General features: G+C 44.2%; 1 protein-coding gene across 1 annotated transcript in view; it reads left to right on the top strand.

Annotated features, from left to right (window-relative positions):
- pals1a (protein associated with LIN7 1, MAGUK p55 family member a) overlaps positions 1–15,073 on the top strand; it is a 58,871-nt gene that overhangs the window by 8,196 nt on the left and 35,602 nt on the right. The window lies entirely within an intron of this gene.

Genomic DNA, 15,073 nt, shown 5'->3' with positions numbered 1-15,073 from the left:
ATCAATTGTTAATTGTTAAATGAAGCCCGCAATCGCCTCAGTTATTTTCTGTGAACGTGCCGAATTGATTGGTAGTGACAGCATGTCCAGCTTCGTCTGCTGCAGCCCCAAGGAGGACAGGTTAGGGTGATGCCGCCGCAGATGATTCTTTAAGTTGGTGGTATTACCACAGTGCTTTACCTGAATTCCGCACTTTTTGCAGACCGCTTTACTTTTGTCCAGCTCGTTGGTCCCTTCTATTTCCCGGAACCCGAAATTCCTCCAAATCGGCGCCTTCAGCGTCTCAGGTGTCTTAAGTGTTCGGCTAACGTCACCATCACTGTCCGACGCCATGATTGTTTTCGAGTTATTTTTAGACCGAGCTCGCCTGGGTGAATTTAGTGAGCGCGCCTGCGTGAATTTAGTGATGCGGCGGGGGTAAAACTTCACTGAGGGAAATGTAGAAAATGATTGTAATTAAAAAAAATCGATCTTTGGACGTACGAATCGATAATCGGTCATTAATATGCGAATCGATTACAAATCGGAAAATCGATTTTTTCAACACAGCTCTAATGTAAATGGAGACAAACGCCCAACCAGCGGTTCTTAAGATGGTGGCCAGGATTTATGGTGATAAAGCACAGTCAAGAGACAGGATCTTTTTTGGGTGCTTGCTTTTTCAGGAGGAAAATTTTCCTGCAACTGCAGCAAGAGTTGGTCTTTCCAAAGTCAGTCATCGGAACTGTTTCGGTTTCACCGATCCGCAATGTTGAGGTTAAGCAATGCTGACAGGTTCCCCCTTGTAGAAATTAACTTCAAACAACATTTATGCATTTATTCATGAGACATTTCGCCTCTCCTTTATCTTTGGCTTAACTGAAATGTTGCCACGCATTTGACTGCTTTGCGTTCAGCCATCCTATCAAGCAGCCTATTGACCAAATGACAAGTAAGGCTCTCCTGTTTCTCCTTTTGGTTATTGTATTTTGGATGCTGACCGTCACTAATATATACTGTGGATCTAGGGAACAGTCTAGACTGTTATTATAATTAAGGTTATTAGAACCTTGGATATTCTAGATATTCTTATTTTATTCATTCAGATTTCCCTGATCTAAACAAAAATGTTTCTGAGGAAATGAACCCTTTTTTGAGAATTGACATGGCATCCAGCGCTTGACACAAAACTAGACATACAGGAGGAAATAATAGGAATAATAAAATGGTCCAATTCAGACTCCTGTAAGTAGGTGGGGGGAGGGGTTGCAGTCATCGATTAATGAGAGAAATAGCCTTAGGGAAAAAGCTATTAAGGTGGTGTGAGGTCCTTGTCCTGATGACACGGTACCGCCTACCCGAAGGAGCAGCTCAAAGATGTTGTTTGCAGGGTGAGCCTGATCAGCAGCAGTTTGACCCACCCTCTTCCTGACCCTGGCCTCATGCAGGTCACTGATTGACAGCTGCCTCTGGCCAGTCAGCCTCTCTGCTGTGCACAAGGTATGTTGCAGTAGTTTGCCTGGGCGGATGCTGAGGCAAACCACACCGAGATGGACGAATTCAGAAGGGTTTCTATGGCGACCCATTAGTGCCATAATTCACTAATGTGATAAAAGATGCATTCGGGCGTATTATATTATTCCACACGCGTAGATATTAACTGCGAGCGCGCAAATGATCTCTGCGCGCGCGCAAATTACCTCAGCGCGCTAAACAGCCTCTCGCGAAAGATGTTTTTACGCTCGCTCGAATTTAATTTTGGCACTATGGGGGAGGGAACCAAGGCAGGGCGGGCTTTCCTATGATTGGCCGTTTCTGAAGCGCGATATTTGATTGACAGCCCTCCTCAGCCTTCCTCTCATTCAATTCTGAATTGTACAGTAAATGGCTGAAACGATAGTTACGTATTGTAACTCTAGATTCTATGAGTATATAGGCACAGCCTTTTAAGGCTATTGCTATTGGGTTATCCCTAGGCGTGAGCCGTAGCACTGAAAAATGTGTAATCCCCGACCACCAACAGCGTGGGCCTCAATTACGTCCGCGTGCGGCGTGCCTCAACGACGTCCGCATTTCGCAGATATAGTCGGGCGCCGGCGGACGTTCTGCTCCCAATAAACAGCTTTTCTTCAGCTATTTAAAGGACAATGAGGCCGACACTTAAAAGGCTGCGCCTATACTCATAGAATCTGGAGTTACAATACGTAACTATCGTTTCAGCCATTTACTGAACAATTCAGAATTGAATGAGAGGAGGGCTGAGGAGGGCTGTCAATCAAATATCGCGCTTCAGAAACGGCCAATCATAGGAAAGCCCGCCCTGCCTTGATTCCCTCCCCCATAGTGCCAAAATTAAATTCGAGCGAGCGTAATCTTTCGCGAGAGGCTGTTACGCGCGAGAGGCTGTTACGCGCGAGAGGCTGTTTTGCGCGCGCAGAGGTAATTTGCGCGCGCGCAGAGATCATTTGCGCGCTCGCAGTTAATATCTACGCGTGTGGAATAATATAATACGCTCGAATGCATCTTTTATCACATTAGTGAATTATGGCACTAATGTGTCGCCATAGGTTTCTACAGTGGCTCTGTAAAACCTGGAGCGAACATAACTGGAGGCGCTCAGTTTCTGTAGCTGCCTCAGGAATAACATTCCACTGTGCAGCCTCTTAATGATGGAGGAGGTGTGTTCCTCCCATTTCAGGTTGTTTGTTATTGTGGTTCCTAGGAATTTAATTGACTCCACAGCCTTAACTACAGAGCTATTGATGGTTAATGGGTAGTAGAGGGGAGGGGGCACGGCGAAAGTTTATCAGTATTTCCACCGTCTTTTTTTTGGGTTGAGTTCCAGATTACACCAAATAGCCAAATGAGACACTTCCTGCCTTTAAGCAGACTCCTCATTGCCCTTGATAAGGCCGACCAAGGTGGTGTCTGCAAATTGAATCAGCCTGATGGAGTTGTTTGTGGAAGTGCAGTCATTGGTGTACAGTGAGTAGAGAAATGGTGACAGCACGCACCCCTGTGGTGCTCCGATGTTGGTGGACTTGCCGTACCGGCTCCTGCCTGTTGGTGAGGAAATCCATAATCCAGCGGCAGATGGAGGGTTCCACCCCTATCAGTGACATCTTCCCCTGCAGCCGCTCAGGTATGATTGTGTTAAAGGCACTGAAATCCACAAACAGCATCCTGACATAAGGGCCAGGAGAATCGAGGTGGTCCAGAACAAAATGCAGACTAAGGTTGAAGGTCCCATGGCATGAAAATCTCACTTTATGAGGTTTTCTAACATTAATGAGTTCCCCTAGCCTGCCTATCGTCCCCCAGTGGCTAAAACTTGCGTTTGGTGTAAAACGAGCACTAGGTATCCTGCTCGCCTTTTGAAAAAAATGGAAGCTCAGGGGCACTGATTTGTAATGTGACCCCATATGTCCTAATAAGGGGCCAAGTTACCTCCCCTTTCTCTGCCTTGCCCGCCTACTAGAGAATTTGGCCCACCAATGAGACAATGAGCTACGAGCGCCATGTGTGTGTGTGTGTGTGTGTGTGTGTGTGTGTGATTAAACACACTGTAACGCAAGTGTTATACACTTTGTTATTTGGATAACCATTCTGCTGTTGATGTTATGGCGCATACACGTCGGTTTTTTGACGTCTCTGGTTTTTCCACAACGAGTCTGTAGTTGGGGTTATCTCAGCCATGGTTGAGGGGGAAAGGAACTTTGGCTTTGACTCCCTGAAGTACATGAACTGCGACATGGAGGTGAAATGGATTGTTGCCAGCTGGCAGCCGGCAGCGGGTATTGATTGATTGATTGACAACTTTATTGAACAACAATTAACAGAAGTGTTCAAAAGGTTTAAAAACCACAATAAAGCCCAAAGGCTTGTTTCCATTGTGGTCCTTTAGATGGGAAGGGAGAAATAACACATGGACTCAAACATGGAGAAACAACACACAGCACATGGACTACAACGTTGAGGAAAAAGGGGGGAATAAAATAAATAAAAACCAGGGATAAGTTCCCAGACAGACAAGCAGACACACAGACAGTACAATATTCCTAGTACTTCAGGGATCTTTTGATTTTGTTTGAGTTCCGTAAAAAAAAATTTGATTGAAGATTTAAAATGAAAGTAGGAGGAGCTCAACAATTTAAGGTTTAAAGGTAGGCCATTCCACAAGACAGCTGCAGAGTATAGGAAAGAGTACTTTCCCATACAGCTCCTAGAACGGCAGAGCCTGAAATCAGTGGAACTCCCCCTGGTGGAGTAATTGTGTGTCACTCATTTTAGAAAAGTAATGTCGTAAGTACTTGGGTGCCAGGTTATTTCTTATCTTGTAGACTAAACAAAGTTTGAGTTGGGATTAGGGCTGCACGATATGGGCAAAATATGATATCCCGATATTTTTGGGCTGAATGGCGATATACGATATATATCTCGATATTTTCTATAGAGTGGGTTAGATGTTTTTTTTCTAAGTCAAAAGCCACATGTGAGATGTTGCAAGCACTTTTATTAAAACATAGGTCAGTATGACTGCAACATGTGATTTTGTATCGTTATTTTCAACAGAATTGAATGAACATGTTAAAAAAAAGGGACGTTTTTCACCTTCACAAAATAATCACCTATGCAAAACATTATAAAGCTGTAGGTTACACACATTAGCTACCAGTAAGAGCATTGGCTTCGTCGCATTGTCCTGTGTACTACGGTGAGGGTTTCAGTGCGCCGTAACTTTAATCCCCCGCCCCCTCCCTTCTCCGTTCCATTTGGGAACATGTTTGGTTTCATTTCGCTTGTTTCGTATATTTTAATTAATTAATTAAGAGCGTCACCAGAGGGCGCCCCCAACACATTTGCCGAGCGCCGGCCCTGGTTTCGGGGCAGAAGAAACTGTCGCGGCCGGTGATGCAGCAGCACAGCCACGGAGTATTACGCATTCATTATACTGCACTTTGTACCGCTGCTGTAAATGGTGGAACAGATTTGTCGTGCTTCCACTTTTAGTCGCAACGGTTTTGCTACACTCTCTACAGATGACCTGCAGCTGCTGCTCATCTGTTTTTTTTTAAACCCGAACTATTTCCACATTATGGAGCCGTTGTTTCTCCTCTTTGAAACAATTTCGTCTACCACCGCTGTCTCGTTTTCTTTAAGGGTATAATCCATGCTTGTTGTGTTGTGAGGGGGCGGCGGGGGCGGGAATGAGGCGTCTTTGCACACGGCACGTTCGGAAAGACAGAGTGGGAGGGGTCGCGCTCACAGTCTCCAAGGCAAGCGCTGTAGACGCTTGAGGGGGAAACTGACCATTTTAACGCATATCGATATAAACGATATTGTCAAATCTTGTATCCCCGTGGAAATTATATCGATATATCGTACATAGCCGATATATCCTGCAGCCCTAGTTGGGATCTCTCTCCACTCTGTGCGACCTAAGATTGGAGAAGTGGTCGGGAAGAAGATGTGTTCTGGGATGGAGTTTGAGGACCACTCTGATCAGTTTATTTTGACAGATCTGTAGCTTGTCTTTGAGGCCTTTAGTAGTGCCAGTGTAACAAGATGTACAGGAATAGTCAAAATGGCATTGAACAAGAGCATCGGCTAGGGTTTTCAAGGTGTTACTATCCAAGAGGCTGGAAATTCTAGCCAGGAACTTAGTCCTTTGGCTCACCTTTGAGATAACTCTGGGCAGGGCTCCAGAGTGCGCCTAATTTGGGCGCACATGCGCCTAGAATTCGGGGTAGTGCGACCAAATATTTTATTTGGGCGCACCGGTGCGACTGAAAATTTATCTGGTATAAGTATTATTTTTTTTTTTTACAGAGCAGTCTATTCATAATATTGTAATGACCACAGAAGACGCAGTGAATGAAGTATTGATTAGACAGCGATTTATCAGATACCTAATAAACCGTTGGAACACGCAAGACCGGTAACAATAGCAACGCCGGTAAACAAACCCGCAAAGCCCAATCTAGGGGCTTGTACTACGGAGCTCGATAGGGTTAGCGAGGTATGTTGAGCTGAAAGCCTGAGTTAGCTGTACCATGAAAGTCGATCTCTTAAAGGCCTAAAAAAAAAAAAAGTTTGGTTCCTGTTGTTTGTCAGTTGAGGTCATGGGTAGGTAGGGAATTTATTTTATTTTTTATTTTATTTTTTCCAGCGGCAGCGAATGATAGGTAGGTTGTTTTCATTTAAAAACGAGAAAATTCGCTCATCCTTGTACAGAATGAAGAGGTGCTGTACCAAAACGTAATTATAGAGGTGCTGTACCAAAACGTAATTACATAAAAAAAAAAAAAAATTTTTTTTTTTTTTTATAAAACTCATAAAATAATTTGGGTCGCACATAAATTGACAGGGTCGGTCAGAAACCGGAACCAAACAATTTTTTTTTTTAGGCCTGAGCGTCGCTGTATCACCATGGTGACTTACGCTCGCAACCAAACCTGGTCGGGAGCAGCTTTTCAGCGAGTCTACCCGGAGATCGGCTACTTATATCGGCGTGCGCAGCTTCCTAGCCCCTCCTCCGATAATGGCGTCACCATTTGTGGGTGTTCCCATGGACCTCGGCGCACTTATCGTACAGGTGTCTCTCCGGAGACAGAGGGTTTTTCGGGACAGAACCGATCCCGTGGCATTGTCTGACGATATTCTTTGAGAGATACAGATTTGGCATTTATTTAAGGCATTTATTTAATGGTCAAAATTAGGGATGGGCATAATTAATTGATGCTCGATAATCGATCGTTAAGAAATGCGTCGATCAATTTATATTGTTATCGATCAAAAGGACGTTGTGTTGCATACTGCGAGTCTTGAAGCATTTAATTGAATATCACTATGTGGGAGAAATACCACCCTGCCCGACTGGTGGAAAGTGAATGGAAGAAGGTTCCCCAGGCTGTCAAAGTTAGCGCGACAATACTAGGGCTGGGACGACGCGTCGACGTAATCGATTAAGTCGACGCATAAATTACGTCGACGCGAAAAATGTGCGTCAATAAAAAAAAAAGAAAAAAAAAAAAGATGGGCGGCGCTGGAGCGTAGTAGCAACGCGAGTGGCTCCCCAGACTTTCATAAGTGCAAGGCGCCACGCACTCGTTCCTCTAAGTATGGGAATTATTTAATGTAAAAGGAAACGATTCCGTGATATGTCTTCTTGGAGAAAAATGGAGATGACTTTCCATTCTAGCACCACGGCAATTCACCAGCACCTGAAGAGGCGCCACCTGGTAGCAGCTGCAGATGACTGAGCACCGTAGAATTGCATTACTTTGAACTTTTATTTTGGAATTTAAAGGCAATAAACATGTATTGAAATGTTAAGGAATTCATATTTTATGTCAATCAACATGTATAAATTGCTATTAGTCAATTAATGGGGAGATAATCGAAATCGAATCGGACTGAAAAAATGAATCGTTAGAATAATCGATGCATCGAAAAAATAATCGCTAGATGAATTGTTTAAAAAATAATCGTTTATCCCAGCCCTAGACAATACCTCTGCATCCCCGCAACTTCGGTCCCGTCAGAGCGGGTGTTTTCTGCTGCTGGACTGACAGTTACAAGGCTGCGTTCGCGTCTGACCCGCAAGCATGTTAACCTGCTTATATTCCTAAACAAAAATATGTAGGCTGGAGTTACTGTATGCTATGGACAGTATGGACAGTCACCACCGTATTTTAGTCGCTCTTTTTTTTCTTTATGTGTTGTCTCTCGCTCCGCTTTTCTTTCGGCTTGGTGCCTCTTGGAGTCGTTACATTTTGCCAAAACTGTGATATTTTAGCAAAAAGGTTCAGCCTTATATATGTTCAATAAGGTATTGCTTTTAGATAGACTAGTTCATGCAATTGTTTGTAAATGGGTGGCTCATCTTTTTGTTGTAAGCCTTTTCCGCGCGCCGGCTGCAGCCTGGGCATTATATGTCGGCCTTTTTTCCCCCGTTTTTTCAAAACAGTTATACAGTTTAATGCCCACTTTTAGCCTACTGCCTTTGTTTGATTATTGTTGTCCGATAAGTTGGCTACTTATTGTAATTGGAATAGGCTACAGATTTAGTCTTGTTGAATCGTTTCCAAACCTTTAAGAGCGCCTGTAGGCGCATTGTTCGGACTTTACGAGCGCCGCATAGGCCTATAACCTATAATGCCTTAAACAGTTGTAGGTCGTCAAGTTAACTGTATTGTATTAATGTTGGCCCATACATTATTGTTGGAATAAAGATTTCATTGATAAAAACATGCTGCATTTTCTACCAACGGGAATTTCAATATAGCCTATAGAAAGAAGTTAATGATTAATCGATAATTGATCGATAACTCTAGCGATGCTTGATTAAGGAAATTTCTTCAAATGCCCATCCCTAGTCAAAATATTATTAATCAATGGCGTAATTATCGATGGTGCAACCGGTGCAGCTGCCCGGTTGCCCCCCCCCCCCCCTCAACAACTCAAAACTTGGGTGCACCCAGGGCTCTACACTAACTTTTTTTTTCCAGGAGCACTCGTGCCCCTAAGAAAAAATTTTTAGGAGCACAGGGAAAAGAAATGGGGGCACAATAGGTTTTTGTTAGCATTTATTAGCGTGCAGAAATTGCACACGCCAACAGCAACAACTTACTAAAGCAAAATTAAGACAAATAAATAGACAAGATTACATTTAGGCTACACAAAACGGCACCAATTTCGGCTTCCACCGTACCAGGGTAAATAATGAATACTCTGATAACTCTGACTGTTTTGATGGAGAATAAGCATTACATGTTTGGTTGGTAATATTGCCGTTTATCATCGGGCCTGCCGCCTATTCCTGCTGCAGATGCGTTGCATTCTAAAAATAGATTTGATTTAACGAGTACTCGATTGATCCTCGAGGAATTCCTTCGATCACTCGAGTTTGGAATTTACTACTCGTGCCCATCCCCAGCTGCTTTGTATGGAATCGTTTCACCCCCTTGTGGCAAGTTGTTCCCCCGCCTTGCCAAGTTAGCATGGAGGTATTTGTGCATCACGGCAACGTCGGTCCCCTCAGAGCGGGTGTTTTCAGCGGCTGGACTGACGGTCAGCAGGCTGCGGTCGCGTCTGACCCCAGAGCATGTCAACATGCTCATCTTTCTGAACAAAAATCCGTAGACTGCTTGGTTAAGTTATAACATGATTGTTTTTTTGATATTATTATTTTGGGAAGAAACTAGGGTTGTGTTTTTTTAGTTTTGTTTATGAGCACCGGCTTCGAGCTGCATGCTCCATTGCTTAGAGCAGAGTAGCGCATAACTAATGAACGGATCTGGTTTAACTGAGTTGTTCATCTAATAATAAAGATTCCAATGAGGGAAACGCGCTGCATTTGTATTTTCATTCCATTTTGAATATAATTTTTTGTATGTAAAATATTAACGATTAATCGACTAATTGATCGTTAATTCTCCCGACGATCGACTAAGACAACTTAATCGAATGCCCATCCCTAATAGATATCTATGTATTATATGATATTATTTAGATATAGAGCTCCACGACTGTAACGCAAGTGTTGTACACTTCTTTATTTGGATGACCGTTCTGCTGTTGGTGTTATGGCGCATAACACGTCGGACTCTCGTCTCTGGTATTTCAAAGACGAGACTCGTAGTGGGGGTTATCTCAGCCATGGTTGAGAAGGAATAGGGGGGAAAGGAACTTTGGCTTTGACTCCTTCAAGTTCATGAACCACGACATGGAGGAGAAAGGGATTGTTGCCCGCGATTGTCTCCCGCTTGAGCCCCGCTGCCCGCTGCCAAGGGACCACCGCCTCGGTGCTGCCCGCTGCCAAGGCGATGGTCCCCCGGCAGCGAGGCTCCGGTGGGAGACAATCGTGGTCAACAATCACGGGCAACAATCCTTTTCACCTCCATGTCGTGGTCCAGTCTACTTCAGATTGATGTGGAAGAACCATTCACATTTACATTTAGGGCATTTAGCAGACGCTTTTATACAAAGCGACTTACAAACAGTAAGTAAGTAAAATTTATTTATAAAGCACATTTCACACAGCTTTCACTGACCAAAGTGCTGTACATAAAAAATAGTGATATAAATAAAGTAAAATAAGAATAAGTAAACAAATAATTACAATATGAGACGAGCAACAGTAGGCAGATAGATCAACAGAAACAATAACAGGAACAGAGACGGCAATGACAACAAGAGACATATACAGAGTTACAGATGGGGCAACAGCCGGAGGGTTAGAAATCTGGGAAGGATAGAGTGAAAAGGTGAGTTTTGAGCCTAGACTTAAAAAAAAAAGATGGACGGAGCATTTTTAATGTCCAGGGGCAGTTGGTTCCACAGCCGTGGCGCTGCAACTGCAAAGGCTCTGTCACCTTTTCGCTTGAGCCTTGACCGAGGCACATGGAGGAGAGCATTGCCAGATGATCTGAGAGACCTGGGGGCTTGGTGGGGATGGATAAGGTCAGAAATGTAACTAGGGGCCTGTCCATTAAGAGCTTTAAAAACAATCAGTAAAACTTTGAACTGAATTCTAAAATTAACAGGAAGCCAATGCAAGGAGGCAAGAACTGGTGTGATGTGGTCATGTTTTTTAGTGCCTGTCAGCAGTCTTGCAGCTGGATTTTGGGCCATCTGAAGGCGGTTTAGTAGGGACTGGGGTAGCCTATGTATAAGGAATTACAATAGTCCAGCCGTGATGTAATGAAGGCATGGATGATTTTTTCAAGGTCTTTAGGAGACAGGAAAGGTTTGATTTTGGCAATTACGCGTAACTGGTAAAAACTGTTTTTGACAGCAGCACAAATTTGCTTGTCAAGACAAAGCTCTGAATCAAGGATGACACCAAGGTTTCTAGCATGGGACTTGACAAAAGGTTCAAGGTGATCTAGGTTGCTGACAAGAGTGTGTTTTGATTTGGGAGGGACAAAGATCATGACTTCTGTCTTATTGCTGTTTAACTGAAGGAAGTTAGTTGCCATCCAGCCTCCTCCAGACAGTCCAGGAGAGGTTGTAAAGAGTCCTTAGACTTCAGTGGAAGATACAGCTGAGAGTCGTCTGCGTAGAGGTGGAATGAGATGTTATGTTTCCTGATAATGTTCCCTAGCGGGAGCATGTACAGGCCGAAGAGGACTGGTCCAAGGATGGACCCTTGTGGGACCCCATAGGAGACAGGAGCAGTGGATGAAAAGAACTGACTGATGGATACTGAGAAAGTCCTATGTTTCAGATAGGAGCTGAACCATTCGAGGGCTGTGCCTTTAATGCCAACCCACTGTTCAAGGCGGGTCAGAAGAGTGTTATGGTCCACAGTATCAAAGGCAGCACTAAGGTCTAATAAAACCAGGATAGCAGAAAGTCAGAAAAATCGCTAATAAAGTCTTTATCTGGCTTGGGAGGCCTGTAAACCAATGCGTAGACCAACGGAGTTGTAGTGGATTCTATTTTTACGCACTGTAGCTCAAAGCTAGAGTAATTCCCAGTAGGGCTGTCAACGAATATTCGAAGTTCGAACATTCGTTCGAAATGTATCCAAAAACGCGAATTCGAACGTGAAAATTAATATTCGAATGTGAAAAAACACTCCCGCGGTACAAGCGCCTCTATCTGCTTTGTGAATGAGCCTCTGTCTGTTCGCGATGTCCCTCATAATATTCGAATGTGAAAAAACACTCCCGCGGTACAAGTGTAACAGACTAGTATTGTGAAGAGCGAATGTATTTTATCCCCTCGGGGTTTCCGTACTTGGATATAGGGAGCTAGTAGTCTGGCTGGTGAAAGCTGCTATAACGCAATGTTCTCGGCAAAGTCCGAGACAGCTTTTTTTTCATGAATCCGAACGGTGCGTAGTGCGAAGTGCCCTTTCGCTGGCATGGTGGGAGACGTAGGCGACATGCATATTTTTCTTTATCGATTTTAATAGGCCTTTTCGATAAATGGTAACTTGGTAAGCAAAGCAAGGAACGTTTCCACTAGCATACTTTGTAACATTCAGAAGCGGGCGTCTTCTTCAGATTACTATAGTTTGCGCGCTTGCAGGTGTGGTGGTGAAATGCAAGCGATACAAAGTTGTGGCTTTTCATGATTAGGCCTCCACGTTACTGGGCTGTTTATAGGATATATATATATCCCGCTAATTTGAACCATGGTTTTGTCGCATTATTGACATATTGACGGCAACTGCGTAAAATAGGCAACTAGATATTCGAATAGTTCGAATTCGTGATTTTTTTCCAAACGAACATTCGAATGTCATTTTTGAGCAATTTTGACAGCCCTAATTCCCAGTAGACAGTGTCCGAATCTTTAAACGATTTTTAAATACCAAAGCTACTCCGCCACCTCTTCCAACGCATCTCGGGGTGCTAATGACGGAACAGTTTGTTGGACAGAGTTCACCAAAAGCAGATAACTCACCGGGTCCAGAGGCAATCCAAGTCTCAGTCAAAAACAGTAAATCCAGATCATGACCCGTGAAAAAGTCGTTGAGGATGAACGTCTTATTTGACACAGACCTGCAGTTAATCAGGGCCGCTTTCGCAGAAAGCACAGAAACCTGTTGACAGCGAGTGAGTTCCAGAGGTCGGATGTTTTGGAGGTTCACTCCGCCGTTTCGGACGCGCAGTCTTGGTCGGGCCGGACTGGCGGGGATCTGCGTCCGGTATGGAGCGACGGACAGATGGCAGGAGTACCTGGGATCCCACGAACGCCGGGCCAGGTAGAGGTCACTGTGTCCTGCATAGACAGTGGAGAGCTGGCGAGTCCGTGGCTGCGCGGGAGAGCAACTAATTTCTCTCCTGATTCTCACCCGGATGCCGCCGCGATTTCCCCTGTTCCTACGCCGTTTCTTACGGTAGCCAGCGCAACAGGGAAGCTGGTGGATACAATCCGCAGAAGGGTGGATGAATCTGGGATGACGTCGGTTGAAGGGTGGAAGGGTGGATGAATCTGGGATGACGTCTGTTGTGTGGAGCAGGAGGACACTCAAGAGTTTGATACTCCTTAGCGCTTTTGATGCGCATCAATGTTTGGCGATCATAAGTCCATAATGCTGCATCGGAGTAACGCCAAAGAAACAGTAGAGAGAACACAAACAGATAACACAGATAGGACACCGACCGGACAGGTAGGAGCTGACGGCAGGCCGACAAACACACTGGCGCCATCTTGCCCTTCCCTCCGCGTGCGTGCCTGTCAATACTCGTCCGCTGTTGGTTTAGACAAAGTACATTTGTCATAAGAAGTGAAACAGTATATATCGCTTTCAGTACATACAGTAAGATGTTCATAGAACCTAGTGTACTAACAATCGCTAGGCTAACCCATTCCCCGTGTACAGCAATGATAGCAGCTGCTGCAGATGCCACACAATTAAGTACTATGAATAAGTGCAATGTAGATCAAGTGCGTACAAGAAGTGCGTACATTAAGTGCCAGGACGTACAAAATACAATGGTGGCCGGAAGGGGCTAGGTAGCTATGCAGAGTCGAGGTGAACTCTGAACAGGATTTATTTTTTGGAGTTTTGAGTCTTTTGCGGAAGCTGGTGAGCGACTCTGCGATCCTGACATCAGCAGGGAGCTCGTTCCACCACTGAGGTCCCAAAACAGAGAAAAGTTGTGACTTTGTTGATCGACCTTTGCTTGCTCTTAGCGATGGCGGTACCAGATGTCTAGGGCTGGCCCGAAAGCCATTTTTCAGGCTTCGAATGCTCGTTGGTTTTTCCGAGTGAGTATTCGAATACTCGTTCCAGAAAAACACACCATCAAAAACAACATTAAATATAGCTGCATGCAGCAATGTGGGTGTCAAGCATAATGGGACTCGATAAGCTAATTCTGCCGGACGGACGTAATCGGCTACATGACGACCGTCTCGGTAATCGGTAATAACAACGGCGTTATGCGAGTATGCGGCAAGAATTGCAGTTTATATTGTAAGTGGGCGGAATGGTAAATAAAGTCATTCTTGTTTGACGTCCCCCTGAGGTCAAAGGTCACCAAATTGTTTGACTGTCCCCAGAATGATGTCATGAGTCTATGTACAAGTTTGGCTATGATATGTTAAAAAGTTGCTGAGAACAGGCATACTTCCTGTTAGGCGTCTTTGCCGTCAAGTATGATTGGCTGCCAAGGCCAAACGGTTTGGAATTAGAAAAAGCTGTTTGGCCCGTTTGTTCAGCTTGGTCTGAAGATCTAATTTGGCAAGTTTCATGATGAGTGGAATTAATCTACCAGTATCACGACCGTCTCGGTAGTCGGTATTAACGATAGCTGGTGGAATGAACTAGAGCAATATGCGAGTACGCGTCAAAGTTTACCAAATGGAAACATGACCCTACCTAGTGGTAAGGGCGCATTATCATCTGCCCGACAGAACAAATGACACAAATGTATAGGGGTATTCGGAACAATATCCTTAACAGTGACACAATGTTAACAAGCATACATTCTGGAGGTGCTTCATGAATCATCTAATCCAGTAAGAATTGCAGTTTAAATTGTAAGTGGGCGGAATGGTAAATAAAGTCATTGTTGTTTGACGTCCCCCTGAGGTCAAAGGTCACCAAAATGTTTGGCTGTCCCCAGAATGATGTCATGAGTCTATGCAGCAAGTTTGGCTATGATATGTTAAAGAGTTGCTGAGAACAGGCTTACTTCCTGTTGGGCGGCTTTGCCGTCAAGTTTGATTGGCTGTCACGGCCAAACGGTTTTGAATTAGAAAAAGCTGTTTGGCAGGTTTGTTTGGCTTGGTCTGAAGATCATATAGGGTTTCACGATGATTGAACATAATCTGTGGCCTGTGGATATGTTATATTGATATTGACCACTTTCAACATGGCGGCCAATTGCTGATGTTGCCATGAGAAATATGTTATTAGCTATATAAGGCGGTCTGACAGTATCACCAGACGATGAAAATAAGTTTGAAATGTACTCGTGTGAAGAGAGAGGAGTTAAAACACGTCTTCCTTAATTATAGCGTCCCCTAGAGGTCAATGGTCACCAAATATATTGAGTGTCCCAATGATGATGTCCTGGGTCTATGTACCAAGTATGGTTATGATATGTTAAAGGGCTGCTGAGATATTGAC

The sequence above is a fragment of the Gadus morhua genome, chromosome 5 (genome assembly GCF_902167405.1).
Source record: "Gadus morhua chromosome 5, gadMor3.0, whole genome shotgun sequence".
In the NCBI taxonomy this organism is placed as follows: domain Eukaryota; kingdom Metazoa; phylum Chordata; class Actinopteri; order Gadiformes; family Gadidae; genus Gadus; species Gadus morhua.
The sequence above is the reverse complement of the archived record's forward strand: the minus strand, read 5'-3'. Positions and strand labels throughout refer to the sequence as shown.